The sequence below is a fragment of the Lynx canadensis genome, chromosome E1, assembly GCF_007474595.2.
Source record: "Lynx canadensis isolate LIC74 chromosome E1, mLynCan4.pri.v2, whole genome shotgun sequence".
In the NCBI taxonomy this organism is placed as follows: Eukaryota; Metazoa; Chordata; class Mammalia; order Carnivora; family Felidae; genus Lynx; species Lynx canadensis.
Window position 1 is genome coordinate 10,058,124 of NC_044316.2, and position 12,476 is coordinate 10,070,599.

Consider the following 12,476-nt stretch of genomic DNA (forward strand, 5'->3'; position numbering starts at 1 on the left):
TCCGTATCATCTGTTTCATACGGTAGAAATGGGCCAGTCTACACATCCATGGGTTGACACCCGTATTGAAGGCATAACGTGGGAAGTTACTGAGCACACGCATGTAAACAGAGGCCTGTTCGGTGAGTTTGCTAACCAGCTCTTCCCGCTGTAAGAGTTTGCCTTTATAACGGCACCCTGTCCTGGACCTAACGGTTCCCACAGTCCATGCGCCCTTATCCCCGCCCAGAGGAACAGTCGAGGCAGCAATGGTCTTGTTTCTGCCCGAGTCCTGGAGAGGAGCTTCCTGGCAGGGCCGGGTCCTCCTCAGTCTCCACAGGGCCACAAGGGAGAAGCTGAGCGGGGACATAGTGGACATGAAGCCATTGACTCAGGTATCTAGGAAGCCGTTGAGGTGACAGAAGTGATTGCAGGACGACCTCCCACGCGTGGAGTCTCTACAGACCGTCTTAAATCCTTTCTGAGATAAAGCGCCGTTGGTGTGTGGCTCCAGGAGGGTTGCCTGCTGGTGTCCGCGACAACGAGGAGCTACTGCTCGGGGAGCGTGATGTTCTCCCTCCACCGAGAGGTGCGTCTTCGAAGCATCTGTGCCCATCTCCACGCGGCCCTGAGACGGTTCACCTCTGGGGCCTGGACCCGTGAATCTTCAGCCCCGGAAGCTCTCGGGACCTGCTCGCGTCTCTTCCTCGTTTATCAAAGCCCTTGTGAGAGGACTGCCTGTGGGAGAGGGTCAAGACGGTGTTTTCCTTACCAGAGTCAGAGGGAACCACCTCAGAACCGATCCACCTAGAAAAGCGTGGCTCTCCGGGAAACTGACAATCAGCCCCGAAAATCTCCGCTTTTGCGGAGGGGGCAGAGCCAAACAGGAAGGGTCAGTGTGAATTCAGGGACCAGACTGTGGTAGAGACAGGAACCGGGGGCCGGGAGCCTGCTGTCCCCGCCGCTGCAGGCACACTGACCCCGCGGAGGCCGCACAGACCAGGGCCCTGGGCGCGCATGTCTGCCCCCTGCAAGCGGAACTCACCTATGGGCTCCCCCTTTTCACAGAGAGTCTCTTAGCCCAGTTTTCAACGGGCCATGTGGATTTTGTCGTTCAGTGTGTTCCCAGGGTGCCTCCTGGGAGTGGATCTGAGCCGAGGAGGCTGCTTCCTGGAGCCCCGCACCTGCTCCTTCCCTTGGCACAGCGGCTCCTTCGACGTCTGCACTCGGGAGACAGGCGGTGGGCCTCTCCTGGGCGAGGCTGCCTGGCGCACGGTCGTGGACCGCCCCACGCTGCGTGCCCTCCTCCGAGACAGTCCTGACCTTCCCAGAGTTTGCTTCCATCACTAGGAGAGGCCAGCCGAGCACTTGTTTGCTGAAAGCTTCACTCTGCCTCCTCGGCGTGGTGGTCCCCCGGGTCCCAGACTCCAGCTTCCCCGTGCAGAGCTGTGTGTCCAGAGGGCAAGGGCGCAGAGCTCAGAGAGTGGGGTGCGGATGAAACAGGTTAGTGAGCACGAAGTTCGGGCCGTTCCGGGGACGTGCGTATCCTCAGCGAAGCTCGCTGTTGGACTGGTGGCGGTCCACGTCTCCCCGCTGTGTCGTTTTGGGGAGGGGTGGAGAACAGCCTGTGTTTGTTTGGGGCAAGGCCTGGATTTAGGGCTCCCTGGAACCACGTTTGCTCTAGCCGGACAGCTTCTGAAAGGACTTGCCTCCTTCCCTGGCTGGCCCGCCCAGCAAGCTGCGTTCAGACATCCTTTATTTACCCTTTTAGGTCAATCTGGCAGTTACGGTGAAGTGTTTGTATCGAGCCAACATTTATTTGATCGGCATATCAACCCTTACTTGCCTCATTTTACCGATGAAGAAACAGACTTGGAGAGTAATCCCCGCTCCGAGAGAAAAGCCCTGAGGCCAGGTAGTGGCGGAAGCAGGGGTTTGGACTGCTGGGCTGGGGAGCCTGGGTGTGGGGGAGCCCTCCCCCTGTGATGTGCTTAGCGCCCCAAACCTCACCCGCACGTCCTTGTAACACCTCTCTGGTGATGTCCAGGAAGAGGGGGAAAAAGTAGAGCTCTGTGCCATTTGGACCCATCTTCTGCCTAACAGAAGGCAGATTTCGAGAACAGGTGGAGTCAACAACAGCTCTGTGCAGCCCCTCTTGGGCCTGGGGCTGGAGCCCGAGAACAGTGGGTTTCAGAAACCACCCTTGAACCTCCCAGCGAAAGGGCGTCTATGACGTATCAATAAACTTGAGCATTTGATTGACCCACTTTGCAGTTTCCCTGTTTGGTCTTACCTGTGCCAGTGAGCTCGAACCGCAGGTGCAGCACCAGGTGGGAGAAGCCTCAATCCGGGTTTGTCCAGGGGACCCCACCCCCACCCCCACCCCAACACGCACACAGCCCTGGCCGAGTCCTGGGACCAGTTCTTTTGTTGATGGAGGCAGAAACCCTTTCCCCAGGAACTCCTTGGTCTGCCCCCACTGCGGCCAAGCGGCCCCACGCCCTCACCTGGGCCCTGTCCAGCGTGGAGTTCACACTACGCCAGCCCCTCCACCAGGAGGAGCGTAGCCCCCAGGGTTTTCTCTTGTTTGTCTCAAACCGCCAAGGCCCCAACCCATTTTCTCACCTTCCTGTCCTGCCCTCCCCATCTCGGTGATGAGGGTCCTGTGCCCCTGGGGCAGGGCTCCCCTCACTCCCCTCCCCGCAAGGAGAGGCTGGGGAGGAAGACAGGCTGTTTTTCAGTTCCAGCTAGCGGGTTTCTGTAAAGACGACGGGTAAATGGATTGCACACTCTAGAAATACGCCCAGTGATGGTTCCTTTAGGAACCCGCATAAGGAGCAGAAGGTGCGGGCAGCCGAGCTGGTATGGCATGCCTTAAACTGAGAGCGGAAAGTAGACACAGTTTCTAGTGGAAACCCAGAATATTTTGAGCATGAGGTTTTTCTTCTTAATCCCCTTTACTATGAAGGCAAAACAGCCCTGTGTCATTTTTTTTTTTAAGTTTATTTTTGATAGGGAGGGAGGGAGGGAGGGAGGGGCAGCGAGAGAACCTCAAGCAGGCTTCACACTGTCAGCACAGAGCCAGACACGGGGCTTGAACTCACCAACCATGAATCCGCCCTGATCTGAAATCAAGAGTCGGACGCTTAACCCACCGAGCCACCCAGGCGCCCCAGCCCTGTGTCGTTTTTTAAACAAGGCTCTTTAAGTCTAGGAAAACTCCAAGAGGCAAATCACAACTAGGGAAAGTATTTGCCATAAATACAACAGATGAAGGGAGGTGACGGTGAGGGAAAGGCTAGTAGAAAATCAGGAAATTCCCTTTGCTTCTGATGCACCCCCCCCCCCCCACCGTCCCCAGTCAGAGGCCTGATGGGAGCAGCAGAATAGATGAGCCGCAGGCCGAGCAGGCCAAGGCTCCCAACAGATGTTCTGAGTCACCCGGCTCAGGAGAGGGAAATGGATCCAAGAGGCCTTAGGGTCCTCTCCCCCAGACGCGTGTTTCTGTGTCTCCTTCCCATGTGCCCTGACTATGACACGGGCCTCACTTTCCTCGCCTGTGAGGCAGAGATGGTAATAGAACTTGCCTCCCAAGCTTATCATGAGGATTAAACAAAATCATACATGCAGTGCTCACACCCCTTCCTGACACATGGTGAGCCCTGAATAAACACCAGGTGGCGGGATCAGTGGCAGTCACAGCAGGATTAGAGCCAGGGCCGAGGCCCGAGGGCCTGGCTGTATCTTCCCCACTGACCACTGGGACACGGGGCAGGACTCACTTCTGTCCTCCCCTCCACCACTTGTGTGCTGTACTCTCTTTCTCACATCTGGTTTTTTTTTTTTTTTTGGAGACCCGAGCTCTTCTTTCCACGGAGAATGTACCGGAACAACATTGCTTAGACAGGGCCTCCTGGGTGGCTCGGTCGGTTAAGCATCCAACTCTTGCTTTCAGCTCAGGTCATGATCTCACAGTTGGTTCAAGCCTCCTCCTACCTCCACCCCGTTGGGCTCTGTGCTGGCAGCACAGAGCCTGCTTGGGATTCTCTCTCTCCTCTGTCTCTCGCTGCCCCTCCCGACTCTCTCTCTCTCTCTCTCTCTCTCTCTCAAAATATATAAATAAACTTAAAAAACAAAACAAAAAACCACATCGCTTAGGCAAGCCGATCGGAGCGCACATCGATGTTAGCTCGCTAATAAGCCGGCAGCTGACCAAGTCATGTCGGTTCAGAAAGGATAGGAAAACTGGTGTATGTCGGGGAGACAGGATGCTTGTTACATAGGCAGCTTATTGTAAAGACCACCGTTTCCTTTCACGTGGTCATAGAAACATCATACATTCCTCCGTCACATGCTAACTGAGGAAATCTGGGACAGGGCGGCCCAAGATACCAGCTGTTCATGCACTTTCTGTACAGGACTAGAGGGTATTTCTGGCTTCGGGGGCTAAGCAGTCTCTTGCAGCTAGCGGCCCCCTGCCATTTGACGCCGAAAAGCAGCCGTAGACCGTGCACGGGCGAACATGGCTATGTTCCAGTAAAAACTTTATATGCAATTTTCGAGTGTCAACTCCTACTCCTTTTTTTTTTTTTTTTTTTACTTTTTCTATCCGTTTAAAAATGTAAAACCCTTGGGGCGCCTGGGTGCTCAGTCAGTTAAGCATCCAACTTCAGCCCAGGTCATGATCTCACAGTTCATGAGTTCGAGCCCCGCGTCGGGCTCTGTGCTGACGGCTCAGGGCCTGGAGCCTGCTTCGGATTCTGTGTCTCCCTCTCTCTCTGCTCCTCCCCTGATCACGCTGTCTCTCAAAAAATGAAACCCTACCAAAAAAAGATTAAAAAAAAGAAAACTGCTAAAACACTTTTTGTGGGGAAGGTGCCCTTTGCGCAATAGCACTTAGCGCACATTTAATAAATGGTGGTAGTTTTGCTTTTAATACTAAAAATACGCAATGCTATGCTCTCTTGGCGGGGCTGGAGGTCCTGTTCCTAGAAACAGCTGCCTGGAGTTGTTCTAAATGCTAAAGTTAGCATCCATTCCCGGACCCATGCCAGGGAGCCTCTCCGTGGGCCTCAGCTCTCAGCATGGAGCATGGGCACGCTGACTTCACAAAACCAAGCCCCAGTGTCTTGTTACAGGGCTGATCCTGAAAGGTTTCAGCTCTATTTTCTTGATGTGTTTAAAATGTGAAATAAATGTGTGCATGTAAATTAAAACAAATAATTCCCTATGAAATCGTGAGTCTATGGATCTCCGTGGCCCACAGCTCAGCAGGGCCACCTCAGGCCTTCTCTGGCCTTGGAGAAGGAACTTGTGACAGAGTCAGATTCCCCCTCTCCCACTGGTCCCCCATGAGGCCCTCCATGGCTGTCTCCTTCCCTCAGCCCAGGCTGAGGTTCCCCCCACCTCCACCATGTGTCCCGACCCCAGCAGACAGAGGGTGCCTATGCACAGGAATGAGGCTTCCTGGGTGCCCACGGGGGCCCTGGGATGGGTCTGGGTTCCCCACTTCACCTAGAGAGAGAGAGAGAGAGAGAGAGAGAGAGAGAGAGAGGGAAAGAGACAAGGGGGTCCTGGTAGAGTGGACAGTAAGGTAACACCTTGCCAAGGGTCATGGACCCCTTTGAGAGCCCCAGGGAAACCTCAGAGAAGGTGCACAAGCTCGCAAGGACAAAGCTCAGAGAACTCCCTTGGTGCTTTCCAGAAGCCCAGCTCTCTTGCTAGGGGAGGCAGTGAGGTGAGTCCTCAGCATATTCACCCCTCCCCCCACCAGGAAACTCTTGCCCCAAAGAGTCTCTCAATCTCTTCCTGGTTCTGGCCCCAAAAAAGAGACAGAGAGTCCTGGGGTGTGGGGGTGGGGGGCTGCCCTTACTTCTCCCTCTGACTTCTTTTTTCTTTTAAAAAAAATTTTTTTTGCATGTTTATTTATTTTTGAGAGAGAGAAAAAAACAGTGAGGGAGACAGAGAATCCGAAGCAGGCTCCAGGCTCCGAGCTGTCAGCACAGAGCCCGACGAGGGACTCAAACTCACAAACCGTGAGATCCTGATCTGAGCCGAAGTCGGACGCTCAACCGACAGCCACACAGGTGCCCCTCCTCCCTCTGACTTCTGCCCCTCACCTCTATCTCAGCCAGGCAGTGGAGGCTCGTGTGTGAGATCAGCCCCGGATGGGCCTTTGTAGGTACGAAAGACCAGGCCCCCAGCCAACCAGGATATAGAAGACAAAGGCCCAAATTGTTCTATCATTGGACTTAGGGGTAAAGGCCTAGAATTTAGGGAACAAGTGTCTGACGTAAGGCAGGGAGGGTCTAGGGAAGGAGTTCCCTCTGCTGTGAGATGTTTCCTATGTCAGAAGCTGACAGATACATTTCAAGGAACTATTATGAGAGGGAGAGAGAGAATCCCAAGCAGATTCCATGCTGTTGGCACAGAGCCAGATGTGGGGCTGGATTCCACAAGAGATCATGACCTAAGCATAAACCAAGAGTCAGATGCTTAATCGACTGAGCCACCCAGGCACCCCTGAAATTATTGTATTTATATTCTTACTTGTTTATTCTTCTACTCACCTCTCTAAAATGTCAGCTTTCGAAAGCCAGGAATCTTCCTGTCTTGCTAATTGTGTCCCTAGGACAGTGCCTGGCCAATAGCAGACACCCAGCGAGTATTTGTGGAAAATGATAATGGTGCTGCTGGCCGATCTATATGCATTCCATGTGCCAGCCACAGTTGTAAGAATCTTACGTACACGAACTGATGTCAACCTCAGAGCCGGCACCGTGATCAAACTGCAGTACAGAGACGTTACTCAACTTGCTGATTTCTCCCAGGCGGTAAGTGCCTGAGTCAGGACCTATCTCAGGCAGGCTTCCTCCCTTGCACCCTGTCCCCAAATGCAAAGAGAGCCTGATGAGTCTGCTTATGTGTGCATACTGTTTTACGCACGTCTGTGCACATGTGAGCAAGGAGGGGACTCCATCCCATGATGGAACGTAGGCTCACAGGCACCATCACTGTGTGACCGCAGGTCAGAGCATGTGTGGAAAATGAAGGGGGGCGGTATGTTGAGGTGGGTCATCTTACAGCCTATAAAGGGTTTTAAGTAGAGGGTGTGGCTGATTAAATTGGCAGGTTGGAAAAAGATCGGAGGGGACACCAATGGATACAGGGACACCAACTGAAACTTATTCAAATGAGAATTGAAATCAACATGATGTAGAGACGAATACGACGTAGGCGTGTGTCAGGTAGGGTTCTCCTTCGCTAGAAATAGCGTGTGCGTTAGTTTTTGCTGTGTCACAAATCACCCTAAAACTTAATGGCTTAAAACAATGAATATGTACGACTTATCAAAATTCTTCAGTCCAGTTGGGTAGGTCTTCTGATCTGGTTCAGCATGGCTGTTGCTCTGTGGTTCAGGATGGCCTCACTTGTGTTTGTAGGTTTGCTTGATCTTTAGCTGGGGTAGCAAGGATGATTTGGCCACCTGTCGGTCATCATCTGGAAGGCTAGCTCAGCCCCGTTTATGTCACAGTATCCCATGGACATGAGAGACCAAGCCACAGGGTTCTTGCACTCTTCAAGCCCCTACTGAGCCATATTTGGTGTTTTTGTTTGTTTGTTTATTTAAAAAAAATTGTTTTACATTTATTTATTTTTGAGAGACAGAGCACAAGTTGGGAGGGACAGAGAGAGGGAGACACAGAATCCGAAGCAGGCTCCAGGCTCTGAGCTGTCAGCACAGAGCCCGATGTGGGGCTCGAACTCACAAACCATGAGATCATGACCTGAGCTGAAGTCGGATGCTTAACTGAATGAGCCACCCAGGCGCCCCTGAACCATATTTGTTAATGTCGCATTGGTCAAGTCCAGATTCAAGGGCGGAGAAATAGACTTTGCAATGACATATTGCAAAACTGCATGAACACGGCTATGGAAAGAATTCCTGTGGCCATTTTTGTAAGCTACCACAAGCAGAAACGACTGGCTGATTTAAGCAAAAAGGAATTTGGGAAAAAAAAAAAGTGACTGGGAAAAGAATTTGGGGAAGGCCTGCAGAACCGGGAACAAAATCAGAAATCAGGTCATGCAGAACTGGTATAGGAAGGACATCATTGCATTGCCTTAATCCTGCATCCACTGCTGCTCTGGGAGTTTGATCTTGTGACAGCCGCTGCTGGTGTCAGAGAGGAAGACCCCGGAGGCCCCCACTTTGCTCCTCCTTTAAGATCTTGTGTGGTTCTGTCGCATTGGTGGAGCTCTATCCCGTGCAAGACCCTGTTTGCAGGGTGGACAGGGCCTTAAGCAACATGCCTGGTCATCTTTGAATGGCTGGAGAAGAGGGGTCCGAGCTAAGGGTATACGTGAACACATGGGTGGTGGTGAATGGCTTTGCTGAGTGGTCAGGGTCAAGAAGAAGCAAGATTGAGAAACTGGAGTTGAGATCTGGGGACCAGGCATGTGGATGAGTGGATGACCTGGGAAGGGGGCACACAGTGTTGTATTTCATACCAATGGCCACCAGAGGGGGCACTAGGCAAACCAGGTAGACAGGATGTCTTGTCCTGGGAAGGTCTACCAGCCTGTCCATGGCCCACAACAAGTAGGCCACGGTGACAGAGTTGGAGGCCATCCACGGGCCTCGAAGGCTATATTTGCTAATGTGCAACCTACCAGCAGCAGAGGCCAATACCGACCTCACTGTACCGCTCTCTCGTGAGACCAGCCAGACTGGTCCCGACACCTTCCATAAAGGCTGGTCCTCAGATGGTCCTGCAGAAGCCAGCAGCCAGGGTCGAGGGGTCCCATACTCAGCAGCACATCCTTGCACTGACTCTCTTCCTTCCCTGTCTCACTCAGGCTCCCCTGGAACCACACACCCCAGCGAAGTCCCTGGATGCGCGATGAGCCTTTATCTCCGACTCTGCTTTTTGGGATACCCAGGCCAACACTGTGCTTGGAGCGTCCCCCAAAGATAGAGGGCCAAGGGCTGCTCAGCAGTCCCTCCAGCACGACCTGTGGGAGAACTTTTATAAATACCTCCTGAAGCCGGGGGAACATTCTAGAAGGGTGTCTGATACCTGAAAAGTCACATGGCCAAGAGTTCATAACTGGCCATCAGCTGTCAAACACTTTGTAGGGCCCAAGGATGTGCGGGAGTGTCTCGAAGGAGCTGTGTCGGCTGGGGGCCTGATAGGAAGAGCTGGGGGCCTGCGTGGGTTGATGTGAAGGGGACCCTGGTGGAAAAACTGGAGGTTTTCCATCACAGGCTCAGACCAGGGGCAAGAGTACAGCTAGTCACTGGACAGATGGAGTCTCCTGTGTCGGGCGAAGCCAGGACAGCAGACCCTGGGGTAGATAGAATACAGGAAGGCTCTCCAAAATCTACCACTTGAAAGAGAAAGTTTTCGACATCTGCCACAGCCAGAGGAACCCTCCCTCCGACTGTGCAGACAAGAAAGCTTTCCCTGACCGCTTCCCCATCTTCACTCCTCAACCCTGGTGAGGCCGGAGGTCACCAAGACATGGAGGAGAAAGGGGACGAGCGAGGTGGGACAGCTGAGAAGTGACCCGTTTCCCCCCAGGGCATCTGTAGTTGAGGGGCAGTGGGGATGCCCAGCTCAGAATGACCATCGACCACAAACAACGAAGAGGACGTGAGGATCGCTCCGGCCTGACATTTTCCTGACCGGCTGGACTTGGATAGTCAGGCAAGATCAGAGGGCACGGGAATGTGGTGGAACTCGCCCCGGAAAGAACTAGCCCCACAGATCGGTGGGAAAAGAGGAAGAGTGGGTTTTCAGCAGCACAGCATGAGACCGCCCCACCCCCCTGGTCCACTGTGTGGACCACCTGCTGGGTGGTCTCCCATCTGCTGGAAGAAACGTGGTGGGAATGTGGGATCCCGGACCCCTCGCGCCCTGCCAGTGGCAACGTGCGCTGGTGCAGCCACTGTGAAAAACAATATGGCAGCTGCTCAAAAAATGAAACATAGACTCGCTGGACGGTCCAGGAATTCCACTTCTGGGTACGCACCCCAACGAATTAAAAGCAGAGACACGAGAAGATGATTTCTATGCCGGTGTTCGCGGCAGCATTAATCACAGTGGCTAAAGCATAGAAATGCCCCACGCGTCCAGCGATGGATGAATGGATACAGTGGGACATTGGAGTGTGCTCAATCTTAAAGGGGAAGGAAACTGACACCTGCTAAGACGTGGATAAACCTTGAGCACCACATGCTGGCTGGAATCACCCAGTCACGAAGGGACAGATACTCCATTATTCCACTTACACGAGGCATCTGGAGTTGTCCAATTCACAGAAACAGAAGGTAGGATGGCAGTTGCCAGGGGCTGGCAGGTAGAGGGGTAGGGAGTTAGTGCTGAACGGGGACGGAGTGTCAGATCTGCGGGACGAAGAGTTCTGGAGATGGAGGGGGGTGACAGTAGCACAACAGAGCCACAGAATGTACCCTTGAAATGGTTAAGATGGTAAATTTTACGTCCGGCGTATTTACCGGTTGCAACCCCCCCCCCCCCACCGCCCCGCCGGGGGTGCGTGTACCTGGAGAACTAGGGTGTTTGTTTGTCTGAGCTGGTCCCAGACAGGCACCGTCAGTTGCGAGAACAAAACTTACCTTTTCCTATTGTCCTAGTTTTCACAGTAAAAGTAAATAAGTAAAAGTCTGAAGGAGGCACGTGATAGTGGGAGGCAAAACTGGAGCGGAAGGGAGGCCAGTGCAGTGAGATCCAAGAACAGAGAGGCCCTGGGGCTGAGCGGTAAGTGACCACAGTGAGGGGGACAGAGCCAGATCCCCATGCAGTGGCCCAGGGTTTTGGAAATGGGACTGCACAGGAGCGGGGGAGTGGATTTGTGAGGGAGAGAAGACTGATGTGGTCTGGAACCCCCCATGAGGGGTCCAGAGGAGCCCTGCCCACTCCTGGAGCCTGAGGTCAGGGACTCAAGAGGAAAACTGCCCCCGGGGAGGGCCCCAGAGGCCACATTCCTTGTCTTTAGGGGCAAACCGGATTTCCAGTTCAGCCAGGGAGGAGCGGAGCTGTGCCTTCCAGAAGGTCCCAGGGAGGGGTCTGGGCAGATGGGGGGCAGGGGGCTGGGCAGGTGTGGCACAGGTGCAGGGTGGTGGAGGGGCCAGGCCAGGGGCGCGGATACTGGCCGTGATGGAGGCTGGTGGATATTTTCTCTCTTCCTTCCCTCCTCTTCCTCCTCCGGTTTTCAGGAGGAGAGAACAAGGGGAGTGTGTAGACAAGCAGAACAGAGAGAGGTAGATGGAGAGGGAGGAACGGGGTCCCTGATGCAGGCCTGAAGCTGGTCCCTATATCTCCCCCCACCCCCACTGCCTGGATGAGGGTGGTTTGCCTTGGGTTGTACTTTGCAGCACAGCCTGGTCAACACGTGTCCTTCTAAACATTCTATGGCTCCCTATTGCTCCCGGCCCTGCAGAGCTCACCAAACCGCTCTGGGCTCCCTGAAAAGATGTGGCCTATAGTGCCCTGCCCCCAGCTTTGTCCCTTGAGATGCCCTCACTGTCCGGAGCCCCTTCCCTGACACCCCACTCCACACCGAGGCTAGGCTTCTCACCTCCTGCCCGACAGAGTCCCTCCTGCCACCCCCAGTGCTGCCCCGGGCCCCTCACCTTGCCCTCCCCCAGTGACTCCTCTCCAGATTGCCTCGGATTCTTGAACTGGGGCCCCCAGTTCCTGCCTCTACTGTGGGAGCTTGTTGAGAACTGGGTTTATCCCCAAGGTCCTGGCCCACGGTGGGAGGCTGGGAAGTGCTTGCTACCTTGATGGACGTGCACAGCCCCCTTCTGCTCTTGGCCACTTCTCTCTCTCAACGTCCTAGGAACGGACAGAGGGAACCCAGGGAACAGAGGAAGACCCCCCTCCCCCTTTTTATTTTATAAGTACTTTGTGTTCATTGCAAAAACCTCTTAAAATACAAATAAGCAGAAGAGAGAACAAACCTCCCATAAACCCAGAGATTACGTTAACATCTCAGTTTGTCCTGCCCAGATTATTTTTCCTGCCTGTACCCAAAATCTTTAACAAAAATGGGATGACAGAAAATGTACAATTTTAAGATTTGCTTCTCTTCTATATAAATACATGATGAACATCTACCCTCTAAAAATTTTTTTTTAATTTTTTTTTGGAGAGAGAGAGACACCAAGTATGAGTGGGGAAGGGGCAGAGAAAGGGGGAGACACAGAATCCGAAGCAGGCTCCAGGCTCTGAGTTGTCAGCACAGAGCCTGATGTGGGGCTCGAACTCACGAACCGTGGGATCATGACCTGAGCTGAAGTCAGATGCTCAACCGACTGAGCCACCCAAGTGCCCCTGAACATCTACCCTTTTTAAAAAAAATTTTTTAATGTTTATTTATTTTTGAGAAAGAGAGGGAGGGGGGGGGGAGGGAGAGAGAGAGGGAGGGAGAGAACGAGTGGGGGAGGGGCAGACAGAGAGGGAGACAGAGAG

At 53.5% G+C, this 12,476-nt stretch overlaps 1 protein-coding gene across 4 annotated transcripts in view; it reads left to right on the forward strand.

Moving 5' to 3' along the window:
* The window catches only part of ULK2 (unc-51 like autophagy activating kinase 2), a 93,546-nt gene extending 84,525 nt beyond the window's left edge, over nt 1–9,021 (forward strand). The window contains exons 28-32 of one of the 4 annotated variants that reach the window (XR_003964893.1): nt 27–1,482; nt 1,751–1,894; nt 6,611–6,812; nt 7,111–7,226; nt 8,839–9,021. The gene's annotated coding sequence lies outside the window, so the exon portion shown is untranslated. Of the gene's footprint in view, nt 1–26; nt 1,483–1,750; nt 2,247–6,610; nt 6,813–7,110; nt 7,227–8,838 lie in introns of those variants that run through there. The other 3 variants (XR_003964894.1, XR_003964895.1, XR_003964892.1) reach the window with 3 other exon arrangements.
* The last annotated feature ends 3,455 nt before the right edge of the window (nt 9,022–12,476 follow it).